General features: G+C 37.4%; 1 protein-coding gene across 6 annotated transcripts in view; it reads left to right on the top strand.

Moving 5' to 3' along the window:
• Positions 1 to 26,375, top strand: part of ERBB4 (erb-b2 receptor tyrosine kinase 4) — a 1,279,207-nt gene that overhangs the window by 137,711 nt on the left and 1,115,121 nt on the right. The window lies entirely within an intron of this gene.

Below are 26,375 nucleotides of genomic sequence, written 5' to 3'. Positions count from 1 at the left end.
AGCTTTAGCATCATTCCTTCCAAAGAAATCCCAGGGCTGATCTTCAGAATGGACTGGTTGGATCTCCTTGCAGTCCAAGGGACTCTCAAGAGTCTTCCCCAACACCACACTTCAAAAGAGTTCAAAAGCATCAATTCTTAGGTGCTCAGCCTTCTTCACAGTCCAACTCTCACATCCATACATGACCACTGGAAAAACCATAGCCTTGACTAGATGGACCTTTGTTGGCAAAGTATGTCTCTGCTTTTGAATATGCTATCTAGGTTGGTCATAACTTTCCTTCCAAGGAGTAAGTGTCTTTTAATTTCATGGCTGCAGTCACCATCTGCAGTGATTTTGGAGCCCAAAAAAATGAAGTCTGACACTGTTTCCACTGTTTCTCCATCTATTTCCCATGAAGTGATGGGACTGGATGCCATGATCTTTGTCTTCTGAATGTTGAGCTTTAAGCCAACGTTTTCACTCTCCTCTTTCATAGTCTAAAATAAATATAAAATGACAAATAATAAATCATTAGCAAAAAGAACAGGAAGTATGCATTAAAATGATGTATATTATTTAAGTATGTTTTCCAGTATCAAATGGCAGAGTTGAACAATGCAAAACTGCAATTACTTTTGCACCAAATTAATAACTATGAGTTGGGAGAAAATGTAACTGCTAGTAGTACATCAGTCAGTCAGTCAGTTCAGTCAGTTCAGTTGCTCAGTCGTGTCTGATTCTTTGCGACCCCATGAACTGCAGCACGTCAGGCTTCCCTGTCCCATCAACAACTACAGGATTCTACTCAAACCTATGTCCAATGAGTCGGTGTCATCCCCTTCTGTTGTCCCCCTCTCCTCTTGCCCTCAATCTTTCTCAGCATCAGGGTCTTTTCAAATGAGTCAGCTCTTCCCATCAGGTGGCCAAAGTATTGGAGTTTCAGCTTTAACATTAGTCCTTCCAATGAACACCCAGGACTGATCTCCTTTAGGATGGACTGGTTGGATCTCCTTGCAGTCCAAAGGATTATCAAGAGTCTTCTCCAACACCACAGTTCAAAAACATCAATTCTTCTGTGCTCAGCCTTCTTTATAGTCCAACTCTCACATCGATTCATGATCACTGGAAAAGCCATAGCCTTGATCTGATGGACCTTTGTTGACAAAGTAATGTCTCTGCTTTTTAATATGCTGTCTAGGTTGGTCATAACTTTGCTTCCGAGGAGTAAGCGTCTTTCATTTTGATGTCTGCAGTCACCATATGCAGTGATTTTGGAGCTCAGAAAAATAAAGTCAGCTACTGTTTCCACTGTTTCCCCATCTGTTTGCCATGAAGTGATGGGACCGGATGCCATGATCTTAGTTTTCTGAATGTTGAGCTTTAAGCCAACTTTTTCACTCTTCTCTTTCACTTTCATCAAGAGACTCGTTAGTTCTTCTTCACTTTCTGCCATAAGGGTGGTGTCATCTGCATGTCTGAAAGTTATTGATATTTCTCCTGGCAATCTTGATTCCAGCTTGTGCTTCTTCCAGCCAGCGTTTCTCATGATGTACTCTGCATATAAGTTAAATAAGCAGGGTGACAATATACAGCCTTGATGTACTCCTTTTCCTATTTGGAACCAGTCTGTTGTTCCATGTCCAGTTCTAACTTGTTGCTTCCTGACCTGCATACAGGTTTCTTAAGATGCAGGTCAGGTGGCCTGGTATTCCCATCTCTTTCAGAATTTTCCACAGTTTTTTTGTGATCCACACAGTCAAAGGCTTTGGCATAGTCAATAAAGTAGAAATAGATGTTTTTATGGAACTCTCTTGCTTTTTTGATGATTCAGCAGATGTTGGCAATTTGATCTCTGGTTCCTCTGCCTTTTCTAAAACCAGCTTGAACATCTGGAAGTTTGCAGTTCATGTATTGCTGAAACCTGGCTTGGAGAATTTTGAGCATTACTTTACTAGCGTGTGAGATGAGTGCAATTGTGCGGTAGTTTGAACATTCTTTGGCATTGTCATTCTTTGGGATTGGAATGAAAACTGACCTTTTCCAGTCCTGTGGCCACTGCTGAGTTTTCCACATTTGCTGGCATATTGAGTACAATACTTTCACAGCATCATCTTCCAGGATTTGAAATAGCTTAACTGGAATTCCATCACCTCCACTAGCTTTGTTCATAGTGATGCTTCCTAAGGCCCACTTGACTTCACATTCCAGGATGTCTGGCTCTAGCTGGGTGTGAATGATCACACTATTGTGATTATCTGGGTCGTGAAGATCTTTTTTGTACAGTTCTTCTGTGTATTCTTGCCACCTCTTCTTAATATCTTCTGCTTCTGTCCTGTCTATAGCATTTCTGTCCTTTATCGAGCCCATCTTTGCATGAAATGTTCCCATGGTATCTCTAATTTTCTTGAAGGGATCTCTAGTCTTTCCCATTCTGTTGTTTTCCTCTATTTCTTTGCATTGATCACTGAGGAAGGCTTTCTTATCTCTCCTTGCTATTCTTTGGAACTCTGCATTCAAATGAGTATTTCTTTCCTTTTCTCCCTTGCTTTTCACTTCTCTTTTTTCACAGCTATTCATAAGCCCTCCTCAGACAGCTATTTTGCTTTTTTACATATCTTTTTCTTGGGAATGGTCTTGATCCTGTTATACTAAATTTCACTTTTATTTTTTGGCTTATATACCTACCACTTTTACTATTAAAAAAAAAAGAAGAATTCTTACCTTACATTACTCTTAGACTTGGGGCTTCCCAGGTGGCTGAGATGGTAAACAATTTGCCTGCAATGTAGGAGATCCAGTTTTGATTGCTGAGTTCGGAATATCTGCTGGAGAAGGAATGCCTGCCTACTCTAGTATTCTTGCCTGGAGAATTCCATGGACTGAGAAGCTGGGCAGGCTACAGTCCATGAGGTTTCAAAGAGTCAGACACGACTGAGTGACTAACACACATGCTCACACACATCTTAGACATAGGTGAAAAAAAAAAATGAGAGGACAGTGTTATTTAGTGAGACCACACATGCAATTTGTGTTGTAGATAGATCTTTCAGTTCAGTTCAGTCGCTTAGTCATGTCCGACTCTTTGCGACCCCATGAATCGCAGCACGCCAGGCCTCCCAGTTCACCACCAACTCCCGGAGTTCACTCAAACTCACGTGCATCGAGTCGGTGATGCCATCCAGCCATCTCATCCTCTGTTGTCCCCTTCTCCTCCTGCCTTCAATCTTTCCCAGCATCAGGGTCTTTTCCAATGAGTTAGCTCTTCACATGAGGTGGCCAAAGTACTGGAGTTTCTGATTAGCATCATTCCTTCCAAAGAAATCTCAGGGCTGATCTCCTTCGGAATGGACTGGTTGGATCTCCTTGCAGTCCAAAGGACTCTCAAGAGTCTTCTCTAACACCACAGTTCAAAAGCTTCATTTCTTCGGCACTCAGCCTTCTTCACAGTCCAACTCTCACATCCATACATGACCACTGGAAAGACCATAGCCTTGACTAGATGGACCTTTGTTGGCAAAGTGAGGTCTCTGCTTTTGAATATGCTATCTAGGTTGGTCATAACTTTCCTTCCAAGGAGTAAGTGTCTTTTAATTTCATGGCTGGAGTCACCATCTGCAGTGATTTTGGAGCCCCCAAAAATAAAGTCTGACACTGTTTCCACTGTTTCCCCATCTATTTGCCATGAAGTTATGGGACCAGATGCCATGATCTTCGTTTTCTGAATGTTGAGCTTTAAGCCAAGTTTTTCACTCTCCTCTTTCACTTTCATCAATAGGCTTTTTAGTTCCTCTTCACTTTCTGACTTTACATAATTTAAAACAAACATTAAATGCATTTCAGGATTTTCCAGTGTAAAACAAATGAGAAAATAAAAGTAGAATTTTCTGGGAAGAAATCCATATGTGGGTTCCATATTTTCTTAATTTAAGTTTACCTTCTCCATGATAGTTTCTTAGAAAATAAAACATTTTCCCCATTTGTAATTATTCTCAAAGACTATGAAATTTCATGTATATTGTGCACTAGAGTGTGTTTTTATTCTTGACTTTCTAACCCTGACCCCCACTTTAACACTAACCAATGAATCAATAAATATATTACAGTTTTCACAATCAATTGCAGTGATTCTCATCATATATTTCTTAATAAAAATCATTTGTAATGTAATCTTTTAGTAATTATATTGTATGGTTGTGTAAAATGTCTTGCTTCTTTTATAATAATTATACAAACCTATTCAAGAGTCGCAGAGTTGGACATGACTGAGTGACTTTCACTTCACTTCATTCAATAGTTGAGGCTTTCCTGGTGGCTCAGACTGTAAAGACTCTGCCTGCAATGTGGGAGGCCTGGGTTGAAACCCTGGGTTGGGAGGATCCCCTGGAGGAGGACATGGCAACCCACACCAGTATTCTTGCTGGAGAATCCCCAGGGTCAGAGAAGCCTGGCAGGCTGCAGTCCATGGAGTCACAAAGTGTCGGTCATGACCGAGTGACTAAACATAGCACAGTACAGCATTTAATGGTTGGAAATCCAGAAAATCGAATAGAAACAGGGTTATTTCTTTCAGATTTTATAATTAACTAGTCCAGGAGGTTTCTTTAGTATCTAACAAACTTATATATTTCATATTTGTTGTTTTCTGTAGATGAGTACAGGATTTATTTCAGTGTTTATGTCAATAACTAGAAACATGAATTTAGAGTTCAGAGTGCTGTGATGCTGAGTCTGAATAATCATTCCACTATGAAATTTGTGTCTGGCGTGATGTCTTGCGAGAGCACAGACTTAGTTGTACATTTGTTATTAAGCCATAATGATCAACATTTTTGTTATATCATTCAGTGATTTATCATCATGTTGGAGACTGATGAATGTGCCTCATGGTGTCAGCGCAGTGGATCCAGTAACTTGTTCTACAAGTTTAATAGTAAAAATACTTAATGAATTCTCCGTGTGAGTGTGTGATAAGCACTGTCTTTGGTCATCATGCTTTCCAGAGTAGTCATCACTGTTTTACCTTGGATGTATTTTTACATTGTTCCTGAAGTAGACAGCTGCCAGTTCTTACTCTAACACATTCAATTTCTGAAATAGACATACTTATTTAAATATACAATTGTACCTAATTGTAAAATTTCATTAAGGATAGGTTAAATTTTACCACGGTAAGAAATAACCGTATTATCATATATACTCTCGCAAGGAGTCAGACACGACTGAGCGACTGAACTGAACTGAAGAAATAACCAACAAATCTTGAGGACTTTGAAACATCAGATTTATTTCTCACTCATATTAAAAGTACAGTGAGAAATAACTGGGTGCTCTGCTTCATGTTGCCATTGCCCTTACCTTGTGACCTAGGCAGATAGAGCAGTCGCTGTCCAGAACTTTGTCAGTTGTTATGCCAGAAGGAAAAAACATGTTGAAGTTCTGCTGCGGGGTCCTGAAACTTCTGCTTTAGGAGTGGCACGTGATACTGACACATTTTTGGTCAAAAGGGATTCTACTGTGCAGTAACATTTGAAATCATGAGAAAATATTGAATTAAAGAAGACTTTTCAGAATGTAAAATAATATTACTGAAAAAATTAGGTTAATATATGTATAAGCATATATTTTTGTTCTTCTAAATAAAACACATTTTCAGGTGATTGTCACAAGCAACTTATTTTGCAAACTTATATTGTAGACCTTATGCATGAATTTTAAATTTTACCAAGTTTTATGGTAGTGATATATGTGTCATTCATCATGATGATAAATATATCTTCTTAACACACAGCTTAATACATAAAATCTATAATATATTCATGGAAAAGAAGACAAATTCTGGGATATCAGATGGCCTTTTATAAAAACTTCTAATTCACTGATGTAACTTAGTTTTGCTGTTTAGACTTTATTATTAAAAGTCAGTAGTGTTTTATGTATACACATGAGTAAATATATGTAATATATAGTGAGAAATATGCCTATTTATTAATTTACTTAAAAACACATAAATATACACGTATATTCAAGAAGTATCTATAGGTTAGTTGTGAGGAGCATGAACTTTGAAATCAGAGTGCTTGGGTTCAAATCCTGTCTTTGTTGCTTAGGTCTGTAATTTTTGACAAGTTATATAAATTCAACTGTGCCCTCAGTTTCCTGACCATAGAAGAATACAATTATTAAACATTCAATACTCGGTAGTTTCTGTTATTTTTGTTTGATATTCACATATTCAACTCAGTATTTTTGTTTTTTTTTTTTTTTTTAAACATGAATAAGACACTTTCCTCAGAAGTTTTAGTCCAGTGATTTTTTTTAGTGCAATGTGATAAGCTCAGCAGTAATAGAATTTAGAAGAGGAAGAGTGCTATTAATAATTCAGGAGGCATGTTCCTTGGGATTCAGGAAGGCTTCCAAATGAAGGTGACTATTTTAGAGGAATTTGCTCAGGTAGGAGGTGAGGGAGAGCAAATTGTGCAAAAAAAAAAACAAAAAAAACAAAAAAAAAAGGAATACATTGTAAAGAAAGTAGAGTAGGTGTTGAAAGCATGGCATGTTTGGGAAACTGCAGAGAACTGTGAATGGGAGGGTCTGGAATGTGTGGAGAGGGAGAGAAGACCCAGACCACAAAGACCTTTGTGTCTCATTCTAAGGAGTTTGGACTTTTTCTTGGTGGTAATGGAGAATCACCAAAGGACTCATAATGCTAGTATTGGTACCTTTAGAACCAGTAATCAATGCACTCACAAGTACATTATCCAAAATGACAAACCAGAGTTAGTTCTTAGTTTATGATGAGTCTCTGAAAGGTTTTTAACAGTGAGCAACAAAAAGTAAATTTTTCATAAATGTATCTCTCCTGTACTTTTTATTCAGTTTAGCTTTCCTGTAATCTTAAATCATTTAGTCCTTATAATGAAAACTAGATAAGTATAATACATGTAATTGTCTTCTATCTGCAATTTGTAACAGCACATAAGTAGTAGTAATTTTGTCCCTAATATGGCCTCAGCCATATATGCTATTCCCATTTTCCACCAAGAAATTGGCCATTTCATCCTCCCAGACTGAGTCAGTCATGCTAGTTCGGTGTCTGCCATTCTATTTTAAGTCCAAAGTGAAACCTGCTTTTGTATAGGTTCCTTTTGACTCTCATGGAGTTCTTTTTCTACAGTGATTTACTAAGACAGGAAGTATTATGCCGACAGGTGTTTGATGGCAAAAACAACTTAAACTTAGTCTGTTGCCACAGGTATAAGTTATCTAGCTCTAGGTGAAACTGCTCTAACTCCTATCAGTGATATGTTAATCATATTGTGGGATACTTAAATAAGCTTAAGACCTGGAACAAGATCAGAAGTAGGATAGATAGAAACTGATCAAGTATATTCACTTAGGGCTTCATCCTTTTTGTGTTGTGAAGATACAGATTTAGAGGATTCATCAGTTCATACTGTGAGTGGCCTATGATTTGTCCCACAACTGTCTTAGGATTTAGATTTCTTCATCTGACCTCTGAATTGGAAATATCATATCCCTATGATGTAACATTTGGAAAATCATACCCCTGTTAAATTCAATAGTTTAACAATGAGAGTGTAGGAAGTTTTAGGTATGCTACCGATTTAAGTCAGCATTATATTCAACCTCAATAATATTCTGAAATAAAGAGCCAAGTGTAGTTGAAACACAACTGATCTTTATGGTAGCTGAGATTTTTCATTCTCTGGATATTTGCTAAGTTCTTTCTACATAGAAACTCCTGTGCTAGATGCTGGCATACTAAAATGATTAAGTACAGTCCTTAACCCTGAAGATCTTAGCCTATAGAGGGAAATAAATTTGTGCAATTAATTTTGAGAACATATCCTCGCCTCCTTCAGATCTTTAGTTAAATATTATTCTTCCTACTGAGGCCTTTCCAGACTGTCCTATATAAAACTGCACACACCATCTTCAAATGCATACTTTCTATCTCCCTTCACTTCCAATTTTCTTCTACTTTTATTTATCTAACATACTGTAAGTAACATATCATACTTAAACTATTTTTTCTTTTTCTTTTTAGTTTGCTTTTTGTTTTTGTTTTATTTTTTATTCCTTATTTTTGTTAGTTTAGTCCTTACTGATTGTTTTTATTTTTGACTTTTTTTTTTTTAACTTTTCTTTCTGCTTTATTGTTTGTTTGGTCTTATTTTTATCATTTATCTTGGATTTAGTTTGTCTGTCTTCTTTCTTACTTTTTTTGGGTGTATCGTTGCTATTTGTCTGTTTTTGTTTTACTACTTGTCTTATATTTTGTCTGTTTTTTTCTCCCCCCCACCCCGCTTTTTTTCATTTTCTCTGGCCATGCTGTGTGACCTGTGAGCTCTTCATTCCCCAGCCAGGAGTCAGGGTAGGGTCTCTGGGGTTGGGGTACTGAGTCCAGGATGCTGGACCAGCAGATAATAACTTGGCCTAAGGAATATTAATCTGAGGCTGCTCTTCTGGGGGTATCCACCTTAAAACCAAGACCCAGCTCTATACAACTGCCTGAAGGCTCCAGTGCCAGACACCTCATGTGACCCTGCACATCAGCTCCACCTACCAGAGCGCAGGCAGGTGTATCTCCCACAAGGAAGCCTATTTAAGCCCCTGGACCAACCTCATTCACCAGGGGGCAGACAACAGAATCAAGAGGAACTATGACTTGCAGCTTGCAGAAAGGAGACCATAAACATAGTAAGTCAGACAAAATGAGATAATAGAGAAATATGTTGCAGATAAAGAAGCAAGGTAAAAATGCAAAAGACCAAATAAATGAAGAGGAAATAGGCAATCTACCTGAAATAGAGTTCAGAGTTGTGCTAGTAAAGATGACCCAAGATTTTGGAAACAGAATGGAGGCATGGACTGAAAAATAAGAAATGTTTAACAAAGACCTAGAGGAACTGAAGAACAAGCTATCAATGATGAACAACACAATAACTGAAATGAAAAATACACTGGAAGGAATCAATAGCAGGAAAGCTGCAGTAGAAGAACAGATAAGTGAGCTGGAAAATGGAATGATTGGAATAACTGCCATGGAGCAGAGTAAAGATAAAAAAAGAAAATAATTGAGGACCATCTCAGATATAAATGCTAATAGCCATAAAAGGGGAAATCACAATAACACAATAATAGCAAGGGACTTTAACACTCCTATTATGAATAGATCATTCCAGACAGAAAATTAATAAGGAAATACAAGCCTTAAATTATACATTAGACCATGTAGACTCAATTGATAGTATAGGACATTCCATCTGAAAACAGCAGAATACACTTTCTTCTCAAGTGCACAGAAACCATTCTCCAGGATAAATCATATCTTGGGTCACAAATCAAGCCTCAGTAAATTTAAGAAAATTGACATCATATCAAGCATCTTTTTGGACCACAATGCTATGAAATTAGAACTCAGGAAAAGAAAAGAAAATTGTTAAAGGCAACTCAATATAAAAAACAAAACAACCCAGTTGAAAAAATAGGTGGAAGACATAATTAGACATTTCTGCAAACAAGACATACAGATGGCCAGCAAACATGAAAAGATGTTCAACATCACTAAATATTAGAGCAACACAGATCAAAACTACAATGAGGTATCACCTCACACTAGTTAGAATGTTTAGTTCAGTTGCTCAGTCTTGCCCGACTCTTTGCAACCCCATGGACTGTAGCACACCAAGCCTCCCTGTCCATCACCAACTCCAAGGGGTTTACTCAAACTCATGTCCATTGAGTTGGTGATGCCATCCAACCATCTCATCCTCTGCTGTCCCCTTCTCTTCCTGCCCTCAATCTTTCCCAGCATTAGGGTCTTTTCAAATGAGTCAGCTTCACATCAAGTGGCCAAAGTATTGGAGTTTCAGCTTCAACATCAGTCATTCCAATGAACACCCAGGACTGATGTGCTTTAGGATGGACTGGTTGGATCTCCTTGCAGTCCAAGGGACTCTCAAGAGTCTTCTCCAACACCACAGTTCAAAAGCATTAATTCTTTGGTGCTCAGCTTTCTTTATAGTCCAACTCTCACATCCATATGTGACTACTGGAAAAACCATAGCTTTGACTAGATGGACCTTTGTTGGCAAAGTAATGTCTCTGCTTTTTAATATGCTATCTAGGTTGGTCATAACTTTTCTTCCAAAGAGCAAGTGTCTTTTAATTTTATGGCTGCAGTCACCATCTGCAGTGATTTTGGAGCCCAAAAATAGTCTGTCACTGTTTCCACTGTTTCCCCATCTATTTGCCATGAAGTGATGGGACCAGTTAGAATGATCACCACCAAAAAAATCTGTGAGCAATAAATGCTGAAGTGCATGTGGAGAAAAGGGAGCCCTCTTCACTGATGATGGGAATGTAAATTAACGTGGCCACAATGGAAGTTCCTTTAAAACTAAACAGGATGGAAGTTCCTTAAAAAACTGAAAATAGAGCTTCCATATAACTGAACAATCCTGCTCCTGGGCATATACCCAGGGAAAACCATAATTCAAAGAGATACATACACCCCTCATTGCAGCACTATTTGCAATAGCCAGGACATGGAAGCAACCTAAGCATCCATCAGCAGAGGAGTGGATAAAGCAGATGTGGTACATATATACAGTGAAACATTACTCATCTGTGAAAGGAGCAAAACTGTGTCATTTGAGGAGATGTGGTGGATTTATAGACTATCATACAGAATGATGTAAGTCAGAAAGAAAAAACAAACATATATTAATGGTTATGTGTGGAATCTAGAAAAAATGGTTTACATGATCTTATTTGCAAGAAAAAATAGAGACACAGATGTAGAGAACGAATATATGGATACCAAAGGAGAAAGTCCTGGAAGTGATGGAACGAATTGGGAGATTAGGATTGGCATATATACATTTGATACTGTCTATAAAATAGATAACTAATGAGAAACTACTGTATTAACATAGGGAACTGCTCTTTGTGTTCTGTGGTGAACTCAAGGAGAAGGATATCCAAAAAAAGAGCTGGTGTATTTATACATATAGCTGATTCAAATATACTGTCATTGATCCTCACAATGACTCTCTGAGGAAAACTTGGTATTTTATAAATAAAGAACTTTATGAGTAAATTACTGGTTAAGTCTTGTCTAAGATTGCACAGTTAATAATGATAGAGTTGTGACTGGGATCCATGTCTAATCCTGAGGTGCTCTTGTCTAGTGAGAACAAAAATGAGTCCAAAGACAATGGGTCAAGAATGATATTCATAATTAATTTTATGATGAATACTGAACAGATGGACACTCTTATAACTAGTTTCAGTAATGCTGAAGAAGCTGAAGTTGAACGGTTCTATGGAGACCTACAAGACCTTTTAGAACTAACACCCAAAAAAGATGTTCTTTTCATTATAGGGGAATGGAATGCAAAAGTAGGAAGTCAAGAAACACCTGGAGTAGCAGGCAAATTTGGCCTGGGAGTACAGAATGAAGCAGGGGGAAGGCTAATAGAGTTCTGCCAAGAGAACGCACTGGTAATAGCAAACACCCTCTTCCAAAAACACAAGAGAAGACTCCACACATGGACATCACCAGATGGGCAACACCAAAATCAGATTGATTATATTCTTGGCAGCCAAAGATGGAGAAGCTCTATACAGTCAACAAAAACAAGACCGGGAGCTGATTGTGGCTCAGATCATGAGCTCCTTTTTGCCAAATTCAGACTTAAATTGAAGAAAGTGGGGAAAACCATTAAACCATTCAGGTATGACCTAAATCAAATCCCTTATGACTATACAGTGGAAGTGAGAAATAGATTTAAGGGACTAGATCTGATAGATAGATTGCCTGATGAACTATGGACAGAGGTTCGTGACATTGTATAGGAGACAGGGACCAAGACCATCCCCAAGCAAAAGAAATGCAAAAAAGCAAAATGGCTAAAGAGGCCTTACAAATAGCTGTGAAAATAATAGAAGTGAAAAGCAAAGGAGAAATGGAAGGATATACCCCTTTGAATGCAGAGTTCCAAACAATAGCAAGGAGAGATAAGAAAGCTTTCCTCAGTGATCAGTGCAAAGAAAAAGAAGAAAACAATAAATGGGAAAGACTAGAGATCTCTTCAAGAAAATTAGAGACACCAAGGGAACATTTCATGCAAAGATGGGCTCAATAAAGGACAGAAATGGTATGAACATGACAGAAGCAGAAGATATTAAGAAGAGGTGGCAAGAATACACAGAAGAACTGTACAAAAAAGATCTTCATGACCCAGTTAATCATGATGGTGTGATCACTGACCTAGAGCCAGACATCCTGGAATGTGAAGTCAAGTGGGCCTTAGGAAGCATCACTATAAACAAAGCTAGTGGAGACGATGGAATCCCAGTTGAGCTATTTCATATCCTAAAAGATGACACTGTGAAAGTGTTGCACTCAATATGTCAGCAAATTTGGAAAACTCAGCAGTGGTCACAGGACTGAAAAAGGTCAGTTTTCATTCCAATGCCAAAGAAAGGAAATGCCAAAGAATGCTCAAACTACCACACAATTGCACTCATATCACAGGCTAGTAAATTAATGCTCAAAATTCTCCAGACCAGGCTTCAGTAATACGTGGAATGTGAACTTCCAGATGTTCGATCTGGTTTAAGAAAAGGCAGAGGAACAAGAGATCAAACTGCCAAGAAATGCTGGATACTGGAAAAAGGAAGAGAGTTCTAGAAAAACATCTACCTCTGCTTTATTGACTATGCCAGAGTCTTTGACTGTGTGGATCACAATAAACTATGGAAAATTCTGAAACAGATGGGAATACCAGGTCACCTGACCTGCCTCTTGAGAAACCTCTATGCAGGTCAGGAAGCAAGAATTAGAACTGGACATGGAACAACAGACTGGTTCTAAATAGGAAAAGGAATATGTCAAGGCTGTATATTGTCACCCTGCTTATTTAACTTATATGCAGAGTATGTCACGGAAACGCTGGGCTGGAAGAAGCACAAGCTGGAATCAAGATTGCCAGGAGAAATATCAATAACCTCAGATATGCAGATGACAACATCCTTATGGCAGAAAGTGAAGAACTAAAGAGTCTCTTGATGAAAATGAAAGAGAATAGTACAAAAGTTGACTTAAAGCTCAAATATTCAGAAAACTAAGATCATGGCATCCGATCCCATCACTTCAAGACAAATAGATGGGGAAACAGTGGAAAAAATGTCAGACTTTATTTTTCTGGGCTCCAAAATCACTGTAGATGGTGATTGCAGCCATGAAATTGAAAGACACTTACTCCTTGGAAGGAAAGGTATGATCAGCCGAGACAGCATATTAAAAGGCAGAGACATTACTTTGCCAACAAAGGTCCGTCTAGTCAAGGCTATGGTTTTTCCAGTGGTCATGTATGGATGTGAGAGCTGGACTGTGAAGAAAGCTGAGCACCAAAGAATTGATGCTTTTGAACTGTGGTGTTGGAGAAGACTCTTGAAAGTTCCTTCAACTACACGGAGATTGAACCAGTCCATCCTAAAGGAGATCAGTCCTGGGTGTTCATTGGAAGGACTGATGTTGAAACTGATAGTCCAATACTTTGCCACCTGATGCAAAGAGCTGACTCATTTGAAAAGACCCTGATATTGGGAAAATTGAGGGCAGGAGGAGAAGGGGACAACAGAGGATGAGATGGTTGGATGCATCACCAACTCAATGGATATGAGTTTGGGAAGGCTCTGTGTGTTGATGATGGACAGCGAGGCCTGGCATGCTATAGTTCCTGGGGTCACAAAGAGTCGGACACAACTGAGCGACTGAACTGAGCTGAACTGATCTCTAGAATCGAGAACATAATTTTCTCTAGTTACTCAATGACTTAAAATTCATTTAACTTTTTGAACTTTTAGGTTGTAGTATGTATGTGCATAGTGCTAAATCACTTCAGTCAAGTCCAACTCTTTGCGACTCTATGGACTGCAGCCTGCCAGGCTCCCCTCTCCATGGGATTCTCTAGGCAAGAACAGGAATGGGGTGCCATTTCCTTTCTAGAGGATCCTTTTCCAGGGACTGAACCTGTGTTTCTTATATCTCATGCATTGTCAGGTGGGTTCTTTCCCACTAATGCCACCTGGCATATCCAAGTGTTAATTCATTTTGCAAAGATTCTGCTAATAATTCTAACAAAAAAAATGTTACCTCTACACATAAGTTGGTCAATAGCCAGTTTATCTTTTAAAAGTTGTGTCTTTTGTGAAAGCTTGAAGATTAAAGAGTGGATTAATAATTATTGTTCAAATAACAAGTAACTGAAAATATTTTGACACAATCAGGTAAAAATTGGTTTGTAAAATTTCATTTTTATTTGTCAGTGTTTTTGCTGTTTAGCTTGAGCTCCAGCGATACAGTCCACTATTTTTTTAATAACATCATTTGAAATTAGGTGTAGCCTTTAAAAATTATATTTTATTTTTAAAATTAAAATAAGGAAAGGGAACAATGCATCATGCCTTAATTTAAGGTACCTTTTCCATTATATAACCTATTACTGGATGAAACATATACTGAAATACTTAATAAGAAAAATCTGTTCAGTGTGAGATTTAAACTGTTTGTCCTTACTGACTAAAAGGAGATAAAAAATTTAGTCAAGAGAATACTTTTAAGCAATTAGGTTATCTTTAGTGACCATCAATTTGAAGTATCTATAACTTAAAGATTTGGAACCCCAAATCTGCAGTCTGTCATTCTTGAATTTTCTTTGGGTTTTACTCTCACATTTACTCAATGACCAAATTCCATTGATATTTCTGTCTAAATGTCTCTCAAGTTCAGCCTCTTATCTGAGTACTTTCCCATCACCCAATCTAGAACACCATGAACCTGCCTTAGCCTCCTAGCCTCATCTAAATGGTCTGAGAGCCAGAGTGATTTGAAATGTAATCATGCCTCCTCCCCACTTAAAACCTTTACAGTTTCGTATTGCTCTTAGGAGAAAGATAAAACTCATGCACAGACTAAAAGGGTTTTGCCCTCTTTCTAACAGCACATAACCTCAGCCATAAATGACTTTTTCATGCTCTTCCCATGGACCCTTAACCCTGCCTGGTCGCAGTCCTTAAAGCCATTTACTTATTTGAAAGTGCTTCTTGCCCGCTAGACTGTAGGCTTTGAAGGCACCCTGAACTCCTTTTATCAAAATGCACACCACACTTTCTGCAAAGTTATGCTGTGTTAACTTATGTCTCTGTTCCTGCCTCACTGTCTCACAAGTTCCCCGGGCAGGCACCAGCTCTGTTTAGTGTTGTAGTTGTTGCTTCTGGCATAATGACTGAAGTGTCATCATTGCCCAGTAAATATCTATTAAATAAGTAAATGAAGGAATAACAGTTACATAGCTTTTTATATTTTTCTATTGCAAATCAGAAAAGACATGACTTAGCAGCCCTTAGATTGGAGGTGAGTTCATTGACAAAATTCCCACTGATAAAATTGTATAAGATCATATTCCATCATAAACAAGTGTTAAAATATGTAATGTAACCTCTTAATACTCCCATGTCTATATGAGCTTGACTGCAGGACAATTATAATTAAGCAATTGAATATTCATCTCACATATTTTCATAGTTAAGATTCGTAAATAATACCAGTGTTCATATAGAAAATTTGAAATATAAAGATGAATAATCTCAGATGTAGTCTGAAATAGAAGATGCTTTCAGGAAACGTTTATATTTATATCAGATCAGATCAGTCGCTCAGTCGTGTCCGACTCTTTGTGACCCCATGACTCGCAGCACGCCAGGCCTCCCTGTCCATTATCAACTCCCGGAGTTTACTGAGACTCACGTCCATCGGGTCAGTGATGCCATCCAGCCATCTCAACTTCGGTCGTCCCCTTCTCCTCCTGCCCCCAATCCCTCCCAGCATCAGAGTCTCTTCCAATGAGTCAACTCTTTGCATGAGGTGGCCAAAGTACTGGAGTTTCAGCGTTAGCATCATTCCTTCCAAAGAAATCCCAGGGCTGATCTCCTTCAGAATGGACTGGTTGGATCTCCTTGCAGTCCAAGGGACTCTCAAGAGTCTTCTCCAACACCACAGTTCAAAAGCATCAATTCTTCGGCACTCAGCCTTCTTCACAGTCCAACTCTCACATCCATACATGACCACAGGAAAAACCATAGCCTTGACCAGATACTAATATCTTAATGTTTAATCTATTTTGGTCCTGTAAATTGTGACAAGTTTTGAATTAGAATCAATGAATCAGTGTAACTACTTTCTTTTTCATGAGTTTCCTCATTAAATGCTTCACTTACGGCATTGTCATAATGTGACCAAATTGTAGAGACATGTGAAATTATTCCACTTTTAATGCACTATCTTTTAAAAGTACTATTTTTTTAATGACAAAAACATGTAAGTGTAATTATAGTAATTAGCTCTATCTATAAGCAAATCTTGCAATAAAACTCTTTTGCTCCACATTAAATCAAATCTCACTCTGCAGTCTTGCCACTCTTATTGTCATAATAAAATTTAATTAACATCACAGTGATCATGTTGGCATTTTGGATGAGCATTTTTTTTAGGATGAAGTGTTTATCCTGTATAGATGTAGAGCTGTATTACATTTGCAGTGAGGTACATCCTGAAGTGGCATCAGTCTTTCTTATATTGGATGTTTGGTTTGATTGGTCACTGATAAAGACTGGTTTTACTAATAGGTTTATAAAAATTTTTAAAAACCACATGTTTGTTCCAGAGAGGAGAATAAAGAGAATGACAAAAATCATTCATAACTCCTTCACCAAGATAATAGGAGGCAATATTTTTGTATATATCCATACCATCTTAAATCTACTTTCTGTTTTTCAGCTTTGAGGTCATAATATATATTAAATTTTATTTTTTGATTATTCATTTCACAAATTATTAATGTGAACTATTTTTATGTCATGTTGCATTCTTTAGGAGTGTTTTGGATGTAATGGCTGTATTAAGTAACATTTTTCATATTCTTGATTTCAGTAGGTGTTATTAGTTTACCTCATTTTACTATGAACACCATTAATAATAATAAAATAAAAAGAATTGGTTAAAAAGAAAAAGAATTGGAACTGAAACATTTGACCAGTGGCTAATATCCCTAATCAATTAAAAACTGCCTACAATTAATACAGAAAATAGATGCCCTGATAGAGAAATGAGCAAAATATGGATATACTATTGATAAATAACAACTGGGAATATGAAAACCATGTTCAGTCATATATATCCAAATGGAGGCAGCACTTTGCTACAATCTTTGGTAGAATAAGATTGCCAGAATTTAAAAAGACTTTCTGTGTTGTCAGGGTATAGGAAAGAGGACAGTCCCCTAGTGTAGTAAAAATCAAACCATTCAGAAAATAATTTAGAAATTAAAAAAATTAAGGCATTCCAGTTTTTAGAACTTTATTCCAGGAAAATATTCTGATATCTGTTTAAAAAATGGGCAATTATCTTGTCTTGTTTTCAAACAATAGGAGAAAACTTGAGAGTAAATAAATTTTTAATATAAATTATGGGATTTGTGAGTTAAGTAATACTGTAATAATATATAATTGATTAATATGCAGTCAATAAAATGGAATGATATATGTTTATTATCTATTTAAAATGTATTACAAAAGAGTATAATTTTTAATTTTGTTTTTTCATTTTTTTATATAAATACGTTTTTATTTAGTTGAAATTTACAAGGAGGTTATTATGGTAAGAACTTAGAACATACATTTGAGCTTTCTCTCTGGATTCAGAGTCAGTCAAAAATAAGGCATGCTTAAAAAAACTTCTTTTAAGAAGTCATTTTCTTAAAAAAAAAATTTGATGTCCTTAAGCAAAAAGTAGAATACTCTTTGAAGTCATTTGTTTGTTTCTGCTATAGCTTGAGTAGATATTGTGAACCTGGTGCATTTAAATATCTGCCACATTAAAAAAAAAAAATTGAAGCTGCCTTTTCTTGAAGCTGTTCATAGGCCTTGAAGCTTCTATAAAGGTCATTAAGTTGTGTTAGTCAGTCATGTCCAGCTGTTTGTGACCCCATGGACTGTGCTCTCTGCCCATGGAATTCTCTGGGTAAGGCTACTGGAGTGGATTGCCATTCCCTTCTCTAGGGTATTTTCCTGACCCAGGGATCAAGCCAGGGTCTCCCACACTACAGACAGATTCTTTACTATCTGAGCCACTAGGGAAGCCCTATTAAGATCATATCTAACATTTAATGATTCTTACTATGTATGTGAGATGTTGATCCTATTTTAAGAATTTTATGTATTTTAACTTATAACAATAATCCTATAAAATAGATATCTTGATTATCCACATTTTGTAGAGGAAGAAACTATGCTGACAGAGTGTTGGTGCATGCATGCTAAGTTGCTTTCAGATTAGATCAGTCGCTCAGTCGTGTCCGACTCTTTGCGACCCCATGAATTGCAGCATGCCAGGCCTCCCTGTCCATCACCAACTCCCGGAGTTCACCCAGACTCACGTCCAAAGAGTCAGTGATGCCATCCAGCCATCTCATTCTCTTTTCCTCCAGCCCCCAATCCCTCCCAGCATCAGAGTCTTTTCCAATGAGTCAACTCTTCACATGAGGTGGCCAAAGTACTGGAGTTTCAGCTTTAGCGTCATTCCTTCCAAAGAAATCCCAGGGCTGATCTCCTTCAGAATGGACTGGTTGGATCTCCTTGCAGTCCAAGGGACCCTCAAGAGTCTTCTCCAACACCACAGTTCAAAAGCATCAATTCTTCGGCACTCAGCCTTCTTCACAGTCCAACTCTCACATCCATACATGACCACAGGAAAAACCATAGCCTTGACTAGACGAACCTTTGTTGGCAAAGTAATGTCTCTGCTTTTGAAGATGCTATCTAGGTTGGTCATAACGTTCCTTCCAAGGAGTAAGCGTCTTTTAATTTCATGGCTGCAGTCACCATCTGCAGTGATTTTGGAGCCCAAAAAAATAAAGTCAGCCACTGTTTTCACTGTTTCCCCATCTATTTCCCATGAAGTGATGGGACCGGACACCATGATCTTCGTTTTCTGAATGTTGAGCTTTAAGCCAACTTTTTCACTCTCCTCTTTCACTTTCATCAAGAGGCTTTGAGTTCCTCTTCACTTTCTGCCATAAGGGTGGTGTCATCTGCATATCTGAGGTTATTGATATTTCTCCTGGCAATCTTGATTCCAGCTTGTGTTTCTTCCAGTCCAGCGTTTCTCATGATGTACTCTGTATATAAGTTAAATAAGCAGGGTGACAATATACAGCCTTGACGTACTCCTTTTCCTATTTGGAACCAGTCTGTTGTTCCATGTCCAGTTCTAACTGTTGCTTCCTGACCTGCATACAGATTTCTCAAGAGGCAGATCAGGTGGTCTGGTATTCCCATCTCTTGAAGAATTTTCCACAGTTTATTATTTATTTATAAGTTGCTTTAGTCGTGTCTAACTCTTTGTGACCCTATGGACTGTAGCCTCCCAGGCTCCTCTGTCCATGGGATTCTCCAGGCAAGAATACTGGAGTGGGTAGCCATTTCCTTCTCCATAGAGTGTTGGTATCTTGCTCCAGTCAGGCTTACTGAGTGGTTGACCTTAGATTTGAATACAGGCAGTCAGCTTTAGGGTCACTGAACTATACTGCTTCTTAAGTTAGGAATTAAAAACTTGGAGAAGTTTTAAGTAGCTCTACAGGCTCTTCTCTGGATTCTTTCTGAATTTTAGATTGACATGAGCTTTATATACTCTCCAGCAAAATACAAATTTTCCCCAGATCTTTTAGGATCCTCTGGAGTTCATCACAGCATTTTAAAGGATTATACTGCTAAATGATTCCATTCTTTCCAGTGTGCTTTAGAAAAGCTATTTCCCCATTCTTTCTCTTTAAGGACACTTTTAAATAGTAGAAATTTTACACCATAGTTTAAAGGTAGTAAAAGATCCCAAAATACATGAAACAAGTCAGCTAAAATTAATACACAGGCACCACTACTGTATAAGACTATCTGCAAACACCTATCAAAGCTTCACTGATAACTCACTGGGTTGGCCTTCATTCTGGGGAGAAGAAGATAACTGTCTACTCATATTCTACCTTGGGACTCTCATGGAACACTCAAACCAGAGGAACCCTGGGAAAAGTACTTACCTTTTCTTTGTCATTATATGTATATGGCGTAGAGATAAGAACATTTACACATATACTCTCACATGGATGACTGTGTGAATGGAAGGAAATAATGCATATAAAGGGCCCAGTACAATAGGCCTGACTGATTGTGTGTAGTCCAAAATGCTGAATTTTGATATCATTGTTAAGTAATGATGTAGTATTGTATGTATACATCGTAATAAGTACATTAGCCTTCTCATTCACCTGCCGCCTCTCCGCTTAGTATCTACTCATGCAAGAAGATTTGCGTTATGAACTGAAGCATAGTCTTTAGAAAATCTCCATTTAAAAAAGTGAATGTGGGAAAGCTCATAAAGTTGATTTCCTACGCTCAGTTGAAAAGGGCATTAAAATGTTGATTTAAAGTTGGGAAACTTGGAAAACAGAGCCTTCAGAAAATGGAATCCAAAGGTACATTTGTTTGTAGGTGATAAAAGTCTGCCATGGAAATACTATGAGAAGGTCCAAGAAGATGCTGGTTTGGAAAGAGTGGAGAGGCATATATAGGAGTGGAAAAGAAGGGTTAAAAAGGATTTGAGCCATATCAATTTTGCCCAGGACTTCCCCTAGTGGCTAGTACAGCTTCTTTGATTATCTTAATGCTCTTTTTTTTTTTGTCAGTCCTGGAAAGCTTTAGAACCTGGGGCTGTAAAATGAGGGTGATTGCTGTGGAGAAAGAGTGTCACAAAATGACAAAGATAAGGGAGCAGCCACCTAATAGAAAAATGCCATCCTAAATCATGATTTATTGTATAAGCTGATGATTTGGAAGAGTTGTATTTCTGAAAACTAACAAAATGAATATATTTTTCTAATTCATTACAGTTAGAACAAAGTAAATGAGGCTACTTAAGCTGCTGTGCTGCTGCTAAGTTGCTTCAGTCGTGTCCGACTCTGTGCGACCCCATAGATGGCAGCCCACCAGAGAATCCCCTATCCCTGGGATTCTCCAGGCAAGAACACTTAAGCTAGGGATGATTAAAAATGTCTGTGAATAGTGAAAAAATTTACTAACAGTCTTATGTATTATTGTTGAAAGATAGTGGGAAATAATGGTTTATTCTCTTACTCTTGGGAAACAGACCTTCTTGGAAGTACTAAGTGAAGGTCACTCAGTCATGTCCAACTCTTTGTGACCCTATGGACTATACAGTCCATGGAATTCTCCAGGACAGAATACTGGAGTGGGTGGCCTTTCCCTTCTCCAGGGGATCTTCCTAACCCAGGAATCGAACCCAGGTCTCCCACATTGCAGGCGGATTCTTTACCAGCTGAGCCACAAGTGGCGCCTGAAAGAACTAAAGTCATTCACAAAAAGTAAAGGATGCAATATGCAGTGAAATGACAGTATATGTTTGCATGTTATTACTTGTCAAGTATTTTATCTCCTGGGAAATAGATGGGGAAACAATGGAAACAGTGTCAGACTCTGTTTTTTGGGGCTCCAAAATCACTGCAGATGGTTATTGCAGCCATGAAATTAAAAGACACTTACTCCTTGGAAGGAAAGTTATGACCAACCTAGATAGCATATTCAAAAGCAGAGACATTACTTTGCCAACAAAGGTCCATCTAGTCAAGGCTATGGTTTTTCCAGTGGTCATGTATGGATGTGAGACTTGGACTGTGAAGAAGGCTGAGCACCAAAGAATTGATGCTTTTGAACTGTGGTGTTGGAGAAGACTCTTGAGGGTCCCTTGGACTGCAAGGAGATCCAACCAGTCCATTCTAAAGGACATCAGTCCTGGGTGTTTATTGGATGGAATGATGCTAAAGCTGAAACTCAAGTACTTTGGCCACCTCATGCGAAGAGTTGATTCATTGGAAAAGACTCTGATGCTGGGAGGGATTGGGGGCAGAAGAAGAAGGGGACGATAGAGGATGAGATGGCTGGATGGCATCACTGACTCGATGGATGTGAGTTTTAGTGAACTCCAGGAGATGGTGATGGACAGGGCGGCCTGGCGTGCTGCAATTCATGGGGTCGCAAAGAGTCGGACACGACTGAGCAACTGAACTGAACTGAACTGATGGTATATTGCCACTGTAGCTAGTCTGCTATGATAAATATGGAGTTTATATGTTGTCTGCTTTTATTTCATTGACTGTTCTACTCTTAACTCTGGATCCTTTTAAAAGGAGACTCACAATGTTACAGATTTCTCAGTGGAACTTAGTAAATTGTTCAAAGATCTTGAGTCCATTAGAGAACCTAGACAGAGGAAAGAGCCAGTCATAAATTTTTAAGATTCCTTTTGTTGAGTTTTGCTTTTATTAAAAGTAAAGTAAAACTTAAGTCACCAAATGTTAAATTCTTCAAAATCCATGATGCAGGGCTACTGAAAAGTTAGATTTACTATTTTTTCTTTTTTGGAGAGAATATGAAAATTTCATTTATTATGGTTGAGTTCTAGCATTTGATTTGATTGTGCACAATATTATTTGAAGAAGATGTGGGTTCTTGCCTAAAGTCAACTTGAGTTTGAACGTTAGTAAATGATATCAAACTTCCCAGTGGATTTAGAAGCAGTATAATTAATTAAAAGGCAATAGGTTGGATAAAAATATCACTAAATTGGGTTAATGTAGTGTGACAAAAGTTGTTAGTGCAGGAAGGAAGCAAAGTTATTTCAGAAAAGTAGAGTTTCCTATAAAGATTCAAAAAATGAGAAAATTAAATTTTTGGATGGAAACTTTATCATTAATTGTTCTATTGTGATCATTTTGCTACTTAATTCTTGCATTCTCATAGAAGAAACAAAAATTTTTCATCAAAACATAGTCCTGTTTGGAAAACAATTGGACCATCCTTAACATGTATTAATTTAAAAACTGAAAACATTATGTAAATAAATAGGTGTTTATTATGCATGTATGGGGGAGAAGGCAGTGGCACCCCACTCCAGTACTCTTGCCTGGAAAATCCCATGGACCGAGAAGCCTGGTGGGCTGCAGTCCGTGGGGTCGCTAAGAGTCAGACTGGACTGAGCGACTTCACTTTCACTTTTCACTTTCATGCACTGGAAAAGGAAATGGCAACCCACTCCAGTGTTCTTGCCTTGAAAATCTCAGGCACGGGGGAGCCTGATGGGCTGCCGTCTGTGGGGTCGCATAGAGTCGGACACGACTGAAGTGACTTAGCAGCAGCAGCAGCAGCAGCAGCATGCATGTATGGATATTAGTGGACTTCCCAGGTAGCTCAATGGTAAAGAATCTGCCTGCCAATGTAGGAGCCTTAGGAGACATGGATTCAATTCCTGGGTTGGAAAGATTCACTGGAGGAGGGCATGGCAACCCACTCCTGTATTCTTGCCAGGGAAGTCCCATGGACAGATGAGCCTGAAGGCCTACAGTTCACGGGGTCGCAAAGAGTCAGACACAACTGAGCACACAAACATACACACACACACACACATGAATATTAGTATCAGACAATTAAATAACACATATCCCTCAATTTTTTTAATATATTTATCATCATACTTTTAATTGTAAGTCTGCTCTCGCTCTTTTTTTTTTTTGGTTCCAGTAGAAAGAATCTAAATGCCTTAATTATGAGGAGCTGTTTCCCACTGTAGGGGTTATTTTTTGCAGAAGTAAATTTTAGAAATTAAGAACTTGGTTTTAGAAATGAATTAAGCTACTGCGTGATTCTATGATAATTGAATGCAGAAATCCGTTCAGCATCCAAGTTTAATCTGAACAATTTTAGTAATTAAGCTTACTTCTTTATGTAGTAGCCCATTATTAGATATCTTGATAATAATTATGAGAAAACTCTTACCTGATTTGAGTTACAGACCAAATTTTGGCCTTATGATCCTCTTAAGCTATAATTTTCCTTCCCTTAACAATGCTTTGTAAACATGTGAAGACAACAATCTCATTCCCTATAAGCTGCTTTTGGATTAGCTACTCATAGTTTTTTCCTGCCTTTTTTTTCAAATTACGTCTTAAAAAACTTCTATTTTCTGTCTAGGTTATATCTCAATGTGGTGATGAATGTCCTTGCATAAACTTGTTTGTCATATCATTATACCAAATATTCTGTAGTAGCTGATTACCTGATTAGGTTTAACAGCTGATATATTTACGTGAAGTAAGATTGTTGTAACATTCTGAAAATAAGTACAGTGATTCATACTGGGAGGACATAAAATTATGAATTACTGCTTACTGAGTAAAAAGAAGTGTAGCATCTATTCACAGGAATGAATTCAAGATTTGTTTTCACTTGACAACTCCTTCTTAGACTTTTCTACTTTTGACACTCTTGATTCTCCTACTTATGTCTTTGCTGTAACTAACATAAAGGAGGTTGTTCCCTCTGCCAACATCTAACACTTTCTATTTGGGCCTTTTGAAGTATCTGGTTCACCAATGTTTCTTTTCTCCCTTTCTGATAGACTACATCTCTCATACAGTTTGTGACCCAAATGTCATTTAAAGAGAAATCGTTTGCCAGTCAGACCAAACAAAACATAAACACTTCCATATTCTAGATTTTCTACCTTCAGGATTTTTGCATTAACTGATAAGTTACCCATACTTCTCATTTTTTTTTCTTCTTTGATGAAGGGATTCATCCTCCAAATCCCATGAACACAAAGCTCACCTTTCAGTCAAGTCTTTACCTATAAAGAAAAAGAGTAAGTAGCCCTCTTATGAAGTCTTTTTAAGAATAAACAATAATTGATCATGTTGCCAAACTTGTAAGGATCTAGGGAAATAAAGATAATACAATTTCTACTATCAAGAATCTCATAGTCTATTTACATAACTATGTTGACCAGTATTGGAATATGAATATAAAAACATAAATAGATGTGATATGTGACTGTTGCTCAAAAAAATTGACACAAAGGAAGGAGTGCCTTATAAAGAAAATATTTGAGCGGGCCTTAAAGAGTAACCGAGATCTTAGTCTCTGTGCTACTTTAGATTTGGTTCATATTATGTAGTATTTTTATGTGTTTGTTCACATTAGGTATCTCTTTGCCCTGATAATACATCTATCTCTGTGCTATGATTTCTATGTTTTTGGTACTTAATGGGATTTATTATCCAACAAGTGCAAGCACAGAATTCAATAATGTTTGAGGAATGAGTTAAGACAAAAAATTTCCAATCTATTTCAAAAGTTATCTCTTCCTTTCTTCTAAGCTTTGTCTTTCCTTAAATTTTAAGTTCAGGAATCAGCTTACACTCTTTTCAATACTGTATTACCTCTTGCTTTCCAGAATCATTTTTATTTTTACTATTTAATTTCATTTTATGGAAATCAAAACAAATAATTTTCAGATTTCTGTTCATATCATTGAGATACGACTCAGTAATTGAAATAGATGAGACATCTGTGAAAGAACTAAAGACATTTGTCTGGGTAACCAAAAACTCTGATAGTATTATGAATCAACAGGACAGGGAGGCCTCTTATTTTACTGTGCTTATTTATTTTATATACAGTCTTAAAACTCTTGTTTTTATTTTTTTCTGATGGTTATGTGCCTGTAGAAACCAACAAAATACACCAATAAAACCTGTAAATTTGGTGAATGTTTCTACTCAGTCATTAACTAATGTAACTTACATTGTATAACTACTGTGATACTTTTCATTTAAAACTAATTTCCTTACTTTTTAAATTTGGTTGATTGTAAGTTATCTCTTCTCTTAATGAAATGGAACAAAGGTAATCAATTAAAATGTTTTGTATTTACATGTTTTATATAAATTTGCATACTATCCTGTGAGTGTTAGTTGCCCAGTCATGTTTGATTCTTTGTGACCGCATAGACAGTAGTCTGCCAGGCTCCTCTGTCCATGGAATTCTCCAAGTAAGAATTCTGGAGTTGGTAGTTGTTGCCTTCTCCAGAGGATTCCCAACCCAGGGATGGAACTCTGGTCTCCTGCATTACAGGCGGATTATTTCCCGTCTGAGCTAACAGGGAGCTCCATAATATCGTATATAAAACTATATATCAGCAACTTATTTTAGTAGCAAAATTCTAAGGGAAAATTTAATGAATCCATAATTTTGTAGACAGTGCTGTTGATGACATATTTGTGAGGACATACAATGCAGAAATTATAAATAATTTGGGGGTTAAAATGCAATCTTGGAACTGATGATGTTTTGTTTCAATAATTATTGAAAAATTATTTTAATTAAAATTATTTTAATTA

This window comes from Bubalus bubalis, chromosome 2 (genome assembly GCF_019923935.1).
Source record: "Bubalus bubalis isolate 160015118507 breed Murrah chromosome 2, NDDB_SH_1, whole genome shotgun sequence".
In the NCBI taxonomy this organism is placed as follows: Eukaryota; Metazoa; Chordata; class Mammalia; order Artiodactyla; family Bovidae; genus Bubalus; species Bubalus bubalis.
Note: the sequence above shows the minus strand (reverse complement) of the source record. Positions and strands in the feature narration are given on the sequence as shown.